Below are 13,147 nucleotides of genomic sequence, written 5' to 3'. Positions count from 1 at the left end.
AATTCAAACCGGCACTAATGTGCTTCACATTTGACCCTTTTTCTACTAGTGCTCGCTAAGTCAGGCTCAATCCCATTAAGCCATGTCCCAAATAACGTGTTAACAAAATTCGGTGGAGTAATATTGAAAGCAATGTGGACTGTCTGCCAAAGAACTTTGGCTAACAGGCAATCAAGAAAAAGGTGCTTAATTGTCTCATCCCGATCACAGAAACTACACCTAGTAGATCCTGTCCAATTACGCTTTGTCAGGTTGTCCTTGGTTAAAATTACTTGTTTATGGACAAACCACATAAACACTTTTATTTTCAAAGGAACTTTGACAGCCCAAACATGCTTGGAGGTAGGAATGAAGCTCGAATTGATAACATCAATATACATTGATTTAACTGTGAATACTCCAGACCTAGTGAGCTTCCAGCTTAATTCATCGGGTTGTTGGGAAAGCTGAACCTCCATCAGTCGCCTAACTAGACAGAGCCATTCTTCCCATCGATTGCCCGCTAGCAACCGTCTAAACTGAATATTAAGGGGGATAGATTGAAATATCGTTGCAACGAACACCTCACGACGTTGAACAATACGATATAAAGACGGGTATTGAATGGCCAAGGGTGTCTCTCCGAGCCAAGTATCCTCCCAGAACCGTGTACTAGTACCGTTGCCAATAATAAACTTTGTCCTATTAAACAAGGATTGTTTGACTTTCATCAGTCCTTTCCAGAAAGGCGAGTCGGTCGGCCTAACTGTCACTTGTGACAAAGTTTTGGTCTGAAGGTACTTGCTACGAAGTATTTGTGCCCACGTGGCATCAGTTTCATGGGATAGTTTCCACAGCCACTTACTAAGAAGGCATCTGTTCTTAACTTCGAGATTCTCAATACCAAGACCCCCTTGGTCTTTCGGTCTACATATGATATCCTATTTAGCTAGCCGGTATTTTCTTTTTAGTTCATCACCCTGCCAAAAGAAACGCGACCAATAAAAGTCCAGTCTTTTCCTGACTCCAACTGGGACTTCAAAGAACGACAAGAGTAACATAGGCATACTCGTGAGCACCGAATTTATCAAAATTAGTCGGCCTCCGTATGACATGAGCTTTCCCTTCCAGCAACTCAGTTTCTTTTCAAATCGGTCTTCGATGCACTTCCATTCTCTGTTTGTCAGCTTACGGTGGTGGACTGGTATACCTAGGTAAGAAAAAGGTAACGCCCCCAAATCACACCCAAACAATTGCCTATAAGCCTCTTGTTCATCCTTGGCTCTACCAAAGCAGAACAACTCACTCTTGTGAAAGTTAATCTTTAGCCCAGTCAATTGTTCGAAAAGGCATAACACCAGCTTCATATTTCTCGCCTTGGCCAAGTCATGCTCCATAAAGATGATTGTATCATCAGCGTACTGAAGAATGGACACACCTCCATCAACAAGATGAGGTACCAAGCCACCTACTTGACCATTCTCCTTAGCCCTTCCTATCATAAGTGCTAACATATCAACCACAATGTTAAACAGGATAGGGGACATCGGATCTCCTTGTCTTAGGCCTTTATGTGTCTGGAAGTAATGACCAATATTGTCATTCACCTTAATTCCAACACTCCCTTTTTGCGTAAATGATTTAACCTGGCGGCGTCAGGCTTCATCAAAACCTTTCATACGCAATGCCTGTTGGAGGAATGGCCATTTGACTTTATTGTACGCTTTCTCGAACTCCACCTTAAAAATTACTCCATCTAATTTTTTAGAATAGATTTCATGGAGCGTTTCATGAAGGACAACCACCCCTTCAAGGATGTTTCTATCCGGCATGAAAGCAGTTTGGGACTGTTGCACCACAGAATGCGCAATCTGTGTGAGCCTATTAGTCCCGACCTTGGTGAAGATTTTGAAACTAACATTGAGAAGGCAGATCGGCCTGAACTACTCAATTCTCACAACATCCGTTTTCTTAGGAAGCAAAGTGATAGTTCCAAAATTCAAGTGAAATAAATGAAGATGTCCAGAGAACAGATCATGGAACATAGGTAACAAATCCCCCTTAATAATGTGCCAGCACTTTTTGTAGAACTCAGCCGGGAAACCATCCGTTCCGGGAGCCTTATTGTTTTTCATCTGTGCAATAGCATCAAACACCTCCTTCTCTGAGAACGGGGCAACCAGGATATCATTATCAGCAGCTGATAGTTGAGGCACATCCTCAATCCTGGACTCATCGAGGGACACATAGCTATCCTCGGGAGGTCCAAATAACTGCTTGTAATATTCGGTTATATAAGTTTTTAGGTTATCATGTCCTAAAATAGTTCCTTCGTCTTGCTCAAGCTAAAAGATTCTCTTCTTTCTATGCTTGCCATTAGCAATCAAGTGGAAGAATTGAGTATTCGCGTCCCCCTGGACAATTTTGCGGACCTTAGCCCGCAATGCCCACTTCAATTCTTCTTCGCGGAGAAGTTCTTTCAATCTCTTCTCCGCCTCGATTTTAACCTGAAGCTCTGCTGGCTGCAAAATCGTGGATTCAGCCTGTAAGTCAAGTGTCTGAAAAAGAGAAAGGAGCCTGTCCTTTTCAATCTTATACACCCCACTAAGATGCTTAGCCCACCCCCTTAAGAAGCTTCTCAAATGCCTAATCTTATTCTGCCAACGCTCGACCGAAGTCCTACCTCCTGCACCCTTAGCCCATTCCCTGGCAATCAAGTCCAAGAAACCTTCGCGTTTAAACTAGGCCATCTCGAAAGAAAAGGTATTTTTGTTTCCCACGTGGTTCGGCTCCCCCAAGTCCACGAACAAAGGAGTGTGATCGGATATTCCACGCGAGAGGGCTTGTACCATTACGAGAGGGTACTTCTGTTCCCACTCAACGCTCACGAGAACTCGATCAAGCTTTTCGTACGTCGGGTTTGGCAAAGCATTAGCCCAGGTAAACTTTCTACCAGAAAGCTCTATCTCCCTCAGATCCAAGCTTTCAATAATGGTATTGAACATAAACGACCACCTGCCGTCAAAATTACCGTTGTTCTTCTCCTCTCTCCTCCTAATGATATTGAAGTCACCTCCAACTAAAATTGGAAGATGCTCAAACCCACAGATTCGAACAAGGTCTGCCAAAAACTCTGGTTTAAGCTCGGGTTGTGCGGCACCATATACCGCCACCAAAGCCCAGTTGAAACCATCGGCTTTAGACTTGACTTGAAACTTAACCGCAAAGTCACCCATCACTATGCTGCGGACTTCTAGCGAGTCGCATCTCGCACTAAGCAAGATCCCACCCGGTCTTCCTCGTGGAGGAAGGCAATGCCAATCGATGTCAACACCGCCCACAAGAGAGGTAAGAAACTGGGCGCAAAGTTCTCACGACCAGTTTCCGAGAGAGCAATAAAATCTAATCGATGCTCTAAAGATGCCTCAGCAAGAAACCTTCTTTTAGCCAAGTCTTTCAGACCTCTGCTATTCCAAAAGATTCCTTTCATAATTCATCATGAAATTTTTTGGTAGTCCGAATCCTAGCACTCCTACGAACCGCAGAATCGGGATAAATCTTCCGTTTCCACTTGCGCTTTGGTTTACTAGGTTCTTCCACCCGGTCCTCATAACCGGGCTCAGTGGCACTAACTACTGTATTAGCTAGAGGAACATCATCATCCTCAGACTCATGGTTGGATGGTGCTAGATCTGCACACAAATTATCGAGCATTCGGACCCCCAACGCATTAATCTCATCATCATTCATGGGTTTTACCGCAGCCAGATTACGAATAGTCTCTAAGGCACGTTCCGCCTCCAAATCTAAAAGATCATTTACCGAATTGGAAATTTCACTATCATTAGCCCCTAGTGAAACTCCTAACTGGTTTGCATTATTTTATAATTTCCTCATTAGAAAAATGCAATAAAGAATTAGATATGTTGACGGACATACCAGTAGAGATCTCAGCATCTCGAAGCTTGGCCACCCTCATAGTGCACCTCTACTGCATGTCATCAACCTTCGGGTGGTCCTGGAGACGAGAACTCATCCGTCGCCCCGCAGATACTGGGTCGGGGATCCCACCAAAGGCAATAACCTCCTCCCAAGTAGTGCCACTCGGAGGAGGTGGTGGCGGAGGGATCCCAAGGCGTACGGACGGAAAGCCGGGGGAGGGAGGCGCCGGCGCCGCCTGCCCTAGCACTCATCCCGCCCCAACCCTCAAGCCTGAGGGCGTCGTCGTCCCGACTGCCGAGGGAGAAGGAAGTGCCGGGGCCACCTGCCCCAGACTCCCGCCCAGTACCACCGGAGATATAGCCTCAGTAGCCGGTGCCGAAGGGGAAGGAGCCGGGGCCACCTGCCCCAGACGGTCTCCCCCATGGCCGGCCGTCGCCGGTGCGACAAGCGTCGTCGGCGTCAGGATATGGGGAGAATAATTCGCGGCCACCTGCCCCGAACTCCCCCTAGGCATAACCACCGAAGCGGCCAACATCTGTCCGCCCGTGACCACTGGTGGCGCTGGGAGGGGCGGAACCTCCTGAGGCTCCACGTCCCCTCCCCCTTCCAAGGTCGGCGCCGAGTGTACCGTCACACGGTCGCCCACCACGGGATGATCAGTAGTCCCAAAATCCAGCACTGGGAGCGAGCACTCAAAAGCATCATCAGACTCAACCCGGTCGCTCTAAAGCCTAGGAGGAGCAGACGCAGGCTGAAAGGATCCAAACCGCAAAGTACTCTTCGGGACTGACGGACATGGGGCCGGCTCTACTCCGGACCCAGCCTCGGGTAACTGAGCCACTGGTCCCGATCCGTTCGACCTTTCTCGTCTAGCCTCATCAGTCTGATCCTCCCTAGCACCCGCATTGTCGTCACCCTCGTGCATATCCACATCAGCCCCATTAACCGCCTCAGCAAACAACTCTGAATCCTCAATCTCAATCTCTAGAGGGAACACCACGCCCCTATAAGTCCAGTTAACCACATCCGAGACGAACTCGATGTCCAGAACACTCACTAGCAATCGGGCCACCCCGTGTGCACGAGTGAAAGCCATATCCACTTTCTCAGTTTTGCCTACCATGATCCCTAGACTAGCCACAACCCGAACATCCATCAGAGACTCAGAGGGTGCCCCAGAAAACCGCAGCCACACCTGAGTGAGGGGCTTTCCCTTAGGCTCCACTTTCTTCCACTCGTGAAACTCTAGAATGCAATTAGTGCCGGGGACCTTGCACAACCCAAAGCTCTGTAACCGCCGCAAGTCCTCTACCGATGGGAAATCAACTCTGAACACATGCTCCTCGATGTGGACAAGCTCCCACTGAAAATCACCAGGAGCCAGTTCCTGAAGCCTCTGCACAATCTAAGCTTCAGAGACCGCTCCTTGGGTAGCTTTCACAATTCCAGTGGTAGTCAAGCTTTGCGTCTCAACTGGAATATCTCTCGTAGCCGGGGACTCAAAAAACATCAGCTGAGCACAATATACTCCATACATTGTAAGAGCCGGAGCCTGATCACGCAGAAGTGGGCAATCTCCTGTGGCATGCGCTGGCTTACCACACGTATCACACAACTCAGCCACGCACTCAGCAATGAAGTGACCCTTCTCACCACATCGATAGCATATCATCTTCTCCTTCCTCCGCGCCCACTTGGACGCCCTCTCAGACTCAGACCTGATACCTTCGTCAGCTGAAGCACCAGTCATAGCAACATCCGTGTTGGCCAAAGCCCTCACTACCTCCATAGCCTGGCTAGTCAGTGCGGTCACCTGAGGGGAATCGGTCGCTCGCCACCTCAGTAGCCTGCTGGTCCACAACAGCCGGCGGTGGAGGCTGTCTGCGGAATCGACCACGACCTCCCCCGCGACCACCACGGTGTCCACGGTAGCCACCTCTCTGCCGGTAGTCCGGCCCAGAAGCACCCTCAACGAAACCGCCCGGAGGGCCAAAGAACGGCCTCTCAGCGGAACCATCACTCTGCCAAGCATAACCACGGCCACCTCCCGTAGATGACGATCCACGGTGCTGACCATCCCCATAAGCATCATGGCCATCGTTCCCCCACTGTTCATGGGGCGGATCAGTAGACTCTCCAGCCATCTTGTCTTGTCTCGTCTGCGTATGTCCGAAGCGCATTTGCATCGGCCTTGCCACATAGTGAGGCGGCGGCGCGGCCCGAGACTGCACGCCAGTATTAGTGGCCTGGGAATTGACTTGACCAACTGGCCGAGGGCCATTATACAATGGCTGCCTCGGTCGACCAGCTCCATGCCCCACCGCCGTAGGGTTCAGAGGCCTCGGCAGAGCCGCGCCACGCCCCGCGGCCAAAGCTGCCGAGTTAGGCGGCGGCGGCCGAAACCCGGGCTGTACGCCAAGGCCACGACCAGCTGTCACCGCGGTCGCTCCACCAGGAGAACCAGTGCCCCGTCCCCCAGACAAGGGTGGCACCCCACCTCGACCGGCGCCATGCACGGGCAGGGAAGGAGCGGCCCGTACACTGCCAACGCCCAACGGCGGCGCACCACCGCCGCGGCCACCCCCCGGCAGATGAGGCCTTTGCGGGCACCTGCGGCGCACCACCGCCGCGGCCAACCCCCCCGCCAGAAGAGGCCTTTGCGGGCACCGGTGGCCCGCCGCGCCCAGCCATGGTCCCGAGAGGCGGAATGCGCCGAGCCCGGTCATCCCCCGCCGAAAGAACTCGCCGCGTTGGCGTGGGACGAAGAACCCTAGGGCGCTGCGATGGGGGCGGAAGCGATGATCGGGAGACGCTGCATGCGTCGACCCTCTCGACGTGCTCAATAGGCGGTTCTATCTGGGCCACATACCCAGCAGACCCCGACCCAGAGACACCCAGCGGCCCATCAACATATCGCCTCCCCTCGCGGCCCAGGAGCGAATTCAAACGCTCCTGTGAGCCGCTCTGATCTGAGACGCCCTGACCGGTGGCGGCGCTGCCGCGGTCACCTCCGGCGCCGGTCGAGCCCATGCCCGGCGAGGTAATTTTCTTCTAGTAACTGTAGTCCAAGAATCCGACCGAATCATATCGAGAATAGTCAAGTTGGGAAGATGTACCTTAGGTATGGGGCCTTTCCATGGCCAGATCGCGGACGCCGCCGTCCTACGATGGACAATCCGGCGAACTACCTCCACGTTGTCCTCCGGAAGCAGACCTTGCCGCGCCGGATCGTCAATCGGCACGACACCCTGCACACATGTAGCCACTTCCTCCTCTGAATACCCAGTTTGGAAAGCCTTACAGATCACATCCGATGTCGTCTGCGAGCCGGAGCTGTCCCGTCGTCATCATCCTCTTCGTCAGGGTCTGCGAGCACCCAAAACCATCCTCCGATGTTTGGCTTAGGTACTATACTCTTGGAGTCCGACGCGAGATCGACAAGTTCAATCGGCCCCTCCTCAAGCAATCTCTCCTGCACGTAGTCATGAATGATAATTTGAAAATCATCAATAGTAAAACATGCACCTACGTGGATCCGTTCATCCACATCCAAAAGGTGGCCCGCGAGAATGTCATGATCTCGATCTCGACCCGTCGTCCATCTTGATGCCGCATGATAGTAGAGGAATCCGTCCCTCCCTGATCCAATCTTTTGGACGTCGTCAAAATGAATCCTCCATCTGGCGTGGGCCAAATGAGTATCGTCCTGATCCAGATCCGCATCAGACTCAGCTCGGGCCGGCCCCTCCTGAGTCGGCCCCGACGATGGCAGTGCTAGCGCCGGCGGCGGTGGTTCTGGTGGCACATGCGAGGCCTCCAGCACCGGCGGCGGTGGTTCTGGTGGTGGCGGGGACGATGGCGGCGGGATTGCCCTGCTATCGCCCGCACCCTCTCTTCCCATAGTCCTCACCCACTATGAACTATATGTCGTAGGCTTTGCCCATTAACTGCAAATGTCAACTGAATGGTGATGCATGCCATCAGCCCTATCACATTCTTTGCACCTAATCAGATAATATTTTGAAATCCACATGCTCCATCCCATATTTTTAGTACTTAATGTTCACTTTTGTTAGCATATAGTGTGCCTAATGGGTTGCTAGTTCAAGCATGACTTCTCTCTACTCCACCTCATTTGTCGTTTTTTCTACCTCATACTTACTATTTATGATCCAGATCATTATGATGAAAGACGATGTTCTGTCACAACGGAGTCCATTAGAGCATCTCTAGCCACGCCCTCAACAGGCCCCCCAGGCCACTTTTTCGGCACCGGCGCCAAAAAACGCCCCAGTCGCGCCCCCAGGACGCCGAAAATCGCCGGTTCGGCCCTTTTTTCTGCCCGGCGGTCACAGGCTGAACCCGGCGCACTGGGGGCAATTGGGGGCTCCGGCGCAAGGGAAAAGCGCGGCTAGCCCACACCGTCAGGGGAAAAGTCACAGTTTTCTTCCCCAACTCGCCTCCCACCCCCCGCGCCCTCGGCCGCCACTAGCTATATCCCGGCGCCGCCCGCCGCCCTTCACCGCTAGATAGCCATTCCCCGCCAGAAAAATAGCAGAGCTTTGCCGCGGCAGCCCCTCCAACAACAGCTAGGCGTTTCCTGCCGCCGTTTCCGGCCGAGGAGGGGCAGTTCAGCGGCGGGTACACGCCCAACCGGACGCAAGGTGTTCGGCGATTTGCCTGCCTCGGCGATGGACTCGGATGACGAGGAAGCGCTCGCCGCGCTGCTGGAGGAGGAAGCCGAGGCCGACGTCCAGGAAGAAGAGCATCTCATGGTGTTGGCCGCCCTCGCCCAGCTGCTGGCGAGCAATGAAAAGCCGCGGCGAGGTGGCTCGGTGCCGAGGCGGGTGAAAGCAAAGAACCGGCGTCGTCTCGAAGGCTACTGCATGCTCTATGATAACCCATAAGTATAGGGGATCGCAACAGTTCTTGATAAGTAAGAGTGTCGAACCCAACGAGGAGCAAAAGGTAGAACAAATATTCCCTCAAGTTCTATCGACCACCGATACAACTCTACGCACGCTTGACGTTCGCTTTACCTAGAACAAGTATGAAACTAGAAGTACTTTGTAGGTGTTGTTGGATAGGTTTGCAAGATAATAAAGATTACGTAAATAAAAAGTAGGGGCTGTTTAGATAAAGAAACGATAAAGTAAATATAGCGAGTGTGGAAAAGTGGTGGTAGGAGTTGCGAAATTGTCCTTAGCAATTGACTACTTTACTAGACCGATAGCAAGTATTATGTGGGAGAGGCCACTGCTAGCATGTCATTCCTGACTTGGAGTTCTATGCACTTATGATTGGAACTATTAGCAAGCATCCGCAACTACTAATGTTCATTAAGGTAAAACCCAACCGTAGCATTAAGATATATTTGTCCCCCTTCAATCCCGTATGCATCAATTTCTATGCTAGGTTTAAGCTTCTATCACTCTTGCCCTCCAATACATAGTCCTATCAACATACAACTAACCCTATGGTGTGATCCATGCGCGCGCTCATATGATGGGCACCAAAGGACAACAACATAACCACAAGCAAATTAAATCAATCATAGCAATTCATCAACCATTCATAGGACAACGAAAATCTACTCAGACATCATAGGATGGCAACACATCATTGGATAATAATATGAAGCATAAAGCACCATGTTCAAGTATAGGGTACAGCGGGTTGCGGGAGAGTGGACCATTGTAGATAGAGGGGGGAAGGTGATGGAGATGTTGGTGAAGATGGCGGAGGTGTTGGTGAAGATCGCGGTGATGATGATGACGGCCACGATGGCGTTCCGGCGCCACCAGAGGAGAGGAGGAGAGGGGCCCCCTTCTTCCTCTTCTTCCTTGACCTCCTCCCTAGATGGGAGAAGGGTTTCCCCTCTGGTCCTTGGCCTCCATGGCATGGGAGGGGCGAGAGCCCCTCCGAGATTGGATCTATCTCTCTGTTTCTCTCTGGCTCTGCGTTCTCTTCTGGCTCTGTTTCACCGTTTCGTATATATATAGAGATCCGTAACTCCGATTGGCCTGAAACCTTCGCCGTGATTTTTTTTCTGAATATTAGCTTTCTTGTGGTAAAAGAAGAGCGGCAACCGCCTTACGGTGGGCTCACGAGGGTAGGGGGCGCGCCCTAAGGGGGCGGCGCCCCCCCGCCTCGTGACCACCTCGGGCACTGGTTCGCGTTGATTTTCCTTCCGAATTTTCCATATTTTCCAAAAATAAGCTCCGTCCGTTTTTATCCCGTTTGTACTCCGTTTGATATGGATATTCTACGAAACCAAAAACATGCAACAGACAGGAACTGGCACTGGGCACTGGATCAATATGTTAGTCCCAAAAATAATATAAAAAGTTGCCAAAAAGTATATGAAAGTTGAATAATATTGGCATGGAGCAATCAAAAATTATAGATACGACGGAGACGTATCAGCATCCCCAAGCTTAATTCCTGCTCGTCCTCGAGTAGGTAAATGATAAAAAAGATAATTTTTGATGTGGAATGCTACCTAGCATAATCTTGATCATATGTCTAATCATGGCATGAATATTAAGACACGAGTGATTCAAAGAAATAATCTATCATTTGACATAAAAACAATAATACTTCACGCCCACTAATAAAGCAATCATGTCGTTTCAAAATAACATGACCAAAGAAAGTTATCCCTACAAAATCATATAGTCTGGCTATGCTCCATCTTCACCACACAAAATATTCACATCATGCACAACCCCGATGACAAGCCAAGCAATTGTTTCATACTTTTGACGTTCTCAAACCTTTTCAACTTTCACGCAATACATGAGCGTGAGCCATCGACATAGCATTATAGGTGGAATAGAATATGATGGTGGAGAAGACAAAAAGGAGGAGATAGTCTCACATCAACTAGGCGTATCAATGGGCTATGGAGATGCCCATCAATAGATATCAATGTGAGTGAGTAGGGATTGCCATACAACGGATGCACTAGAGCTATAAGTGTATGAAAGCTCTAACTGAAACTAAGTGGGTGTGCATCCAACTTGCTTGCTCATGAAGACCTCGGGCATTTGAGGAAGCCCATCATCGGAATATACAGGCCAAGTTCTATAATGAAAATTCCCACTAGTATATGAAAGTGATAACTCAAGAGACTCTCTATATGAAGAACATGGTGCTACTTTGAAGCACAAGTGTGGAAAAAGGATAGTAGCACTGCCCCTTCTCTCTTTTTCTCTTTTTTTAAGTGGGCTTCTTTGGCCTATTTTTTTATTTGGGCTTCTTTGGCCTCTTTTATTTTTTTGTGAAGTCCGGAGTCTCATCCCGAATTATGGGGGAACCATAGTCTCCATCATCCTTTCCTCACTGGGGCAATGCTCTAATAATGATGATCATCACACTTTTATTTACTTACAACTCAATATTACAACTCGATACTAGAACAAAGATATGACTCTATATGAATGCCTCCGGCGGTGTACCGGGATGTGCAATGATCTAGCGTAGAAATGACATCAAAAAACGGACAAGCCATGAAAACATCATGCTAGCTATCTTACGATCATGCAAAGCAATATGACAATGAATGCTCAAGTCATGTATATGATGATGACGGAAGTTGCATGGCAATATATCTCGGAATGGCTATGGAAATGCGATGATAGGTAGATATGGTGGCTGTTTTGAGGAAGGTATATGGTGGGTTTATGGTACCGGCGAAAGTTGCGCGGTACTAGAGAGGCTAGCAATGATGGAAGGGTGAGAGTGCGTATAATCCATGGACTCAACATTAGTCATAAAGAACTCACATACTTATTGCAAAAATCTATTAGTCATCGAAACAAAGTACTACGCGCATGCTCCTAGGGGGATAGATTGGTAGGAAAAGACCATCGCTCGTCCCCGACCGCCACTCATAAGGAAGACAATCAATAAACACCTCATGCTCCGACTTCGTTACATAACGGTTCACCATACGTGCATGCTACGGGACTTGCAAACCTCAACACAAGTATTTCTCAATTTCACAATTACTCGACTAGCATGACTCTAATATCACCACCTTTATATCGCAAAACTATTGCAAGGAATCAAACATATCATATTCAGCGATCTACAAGTTTATGTAGGATTTTATGACTAACCATGTGAATGACCAGTTCCTGTCATCTCTCTAAACAGATATAAGTGAAGAAAGAGAGTTTAATTCTTTCTACAAAAGATATGCCCACGCTCTAACAAATATAAGTGAATAAAAAGAGCATTCTACAAATGGCGGTTGTCTAAGTGAAGAGAAACAGGCAATCCAAACTTCAAATGATATAAGTGAAGCACATGAAGCATTCTTTAAAGCCATACTCAAAAGATATAAGTGAAGTGCAATGAGCATTCTATAAATCAACCAAGTACCATCTCATACTAGCATGGTGCATAAAAGAAAAATGAAAACCTAAATGTAAAAGACGCTCCAAGATTGCACATATCGCATGAATGACACGAATCCGAAAACATACCGATACTTGTTGAAGAAAGAGGGGATGCCTTCCCAGCATCCCCAAGCTTAGACGCTTGAGTCTCCTTGAATATTTACTTGGGGTGCCTCGGGCATCCCCAACCTTGAGCTCTTGCCTCTCTTCCTTCTTCTCACGTCGAAACCTTCTCAATCATCGAACACTTCATCCACACAAAACTTCAACAGAAAACTCGGTAAGATCCGTTAGTATAATAAAGCAAATCACTACTCTAAGTACTGTTGCAAACCAATTCATATTTTGTTTTTGCATTGTGTCTACTATAATATAACTTTTTCATGCTTTAATCCACTGATATAAATTGATAGTTTTATCAAAACAAGCAAACTATGCATCAAAAACAGAATCTGTCTAAAACAGAACAGTCTGTAGTAATCTGAACATTCACCATACTTCTGATACCTGAAAAATTCTACCAGAATTAGGAAAAATAAGAAATTTGTATAGGAAGACAGTGCAAAAAGAATCAGAACCATTTGACGTTCCAGCTAAAAATGTAAAATCGCTCACTACAGCCAAAGTTTCTGTCCTACACCGTACAAACCATCAAGCAAATGTAAACATCCTAAAGGCAAACCTTGGCACATTATTTTTATAATACAATGGAATTGTACAAGGGGATAATTATTTTTATTGAAAAGTTTCTGCAATCAAGATTCACAAAGTTTCCGTGAGCATGAACAAAGTTCAAGGCTAGCTCCCACTGCAACAATGCT

General features: G+C 48.6%; 1 pseudogene; it reads right to left on the bottom strand.

Annotated features, from left to right (window-relative positions):
* Window positions 1-4,168: 4,168 nt before the first annotated feature.
* LOC147961095 (uncharacterized) lies at window positions 4,169-6,951 on the bottom strand (annotated as a pseudogene).
* Between the last annotated feature and the right edge of the window lie 6,196 nt (window positions 6,952-13,147).

Source organism: Triticum urartu, chromosome 7A (genome assembly GCF_056163025.1).
Source record: "Triticum urartu cultivar PI428250 chromosome 7A, HENAU_Tu73, whole genome shotgun sequence".
In the NCBI taxonomy this organism is placed as follows: Eukaryota; Viridiplantae; Streptophyta; class Magnoliopsida; order Poales; family Poaceae; genus Triticum; species Triticum urartu.
This window is presented reverse-complemented; position numbering and strand designations above follow the sequence as displayed.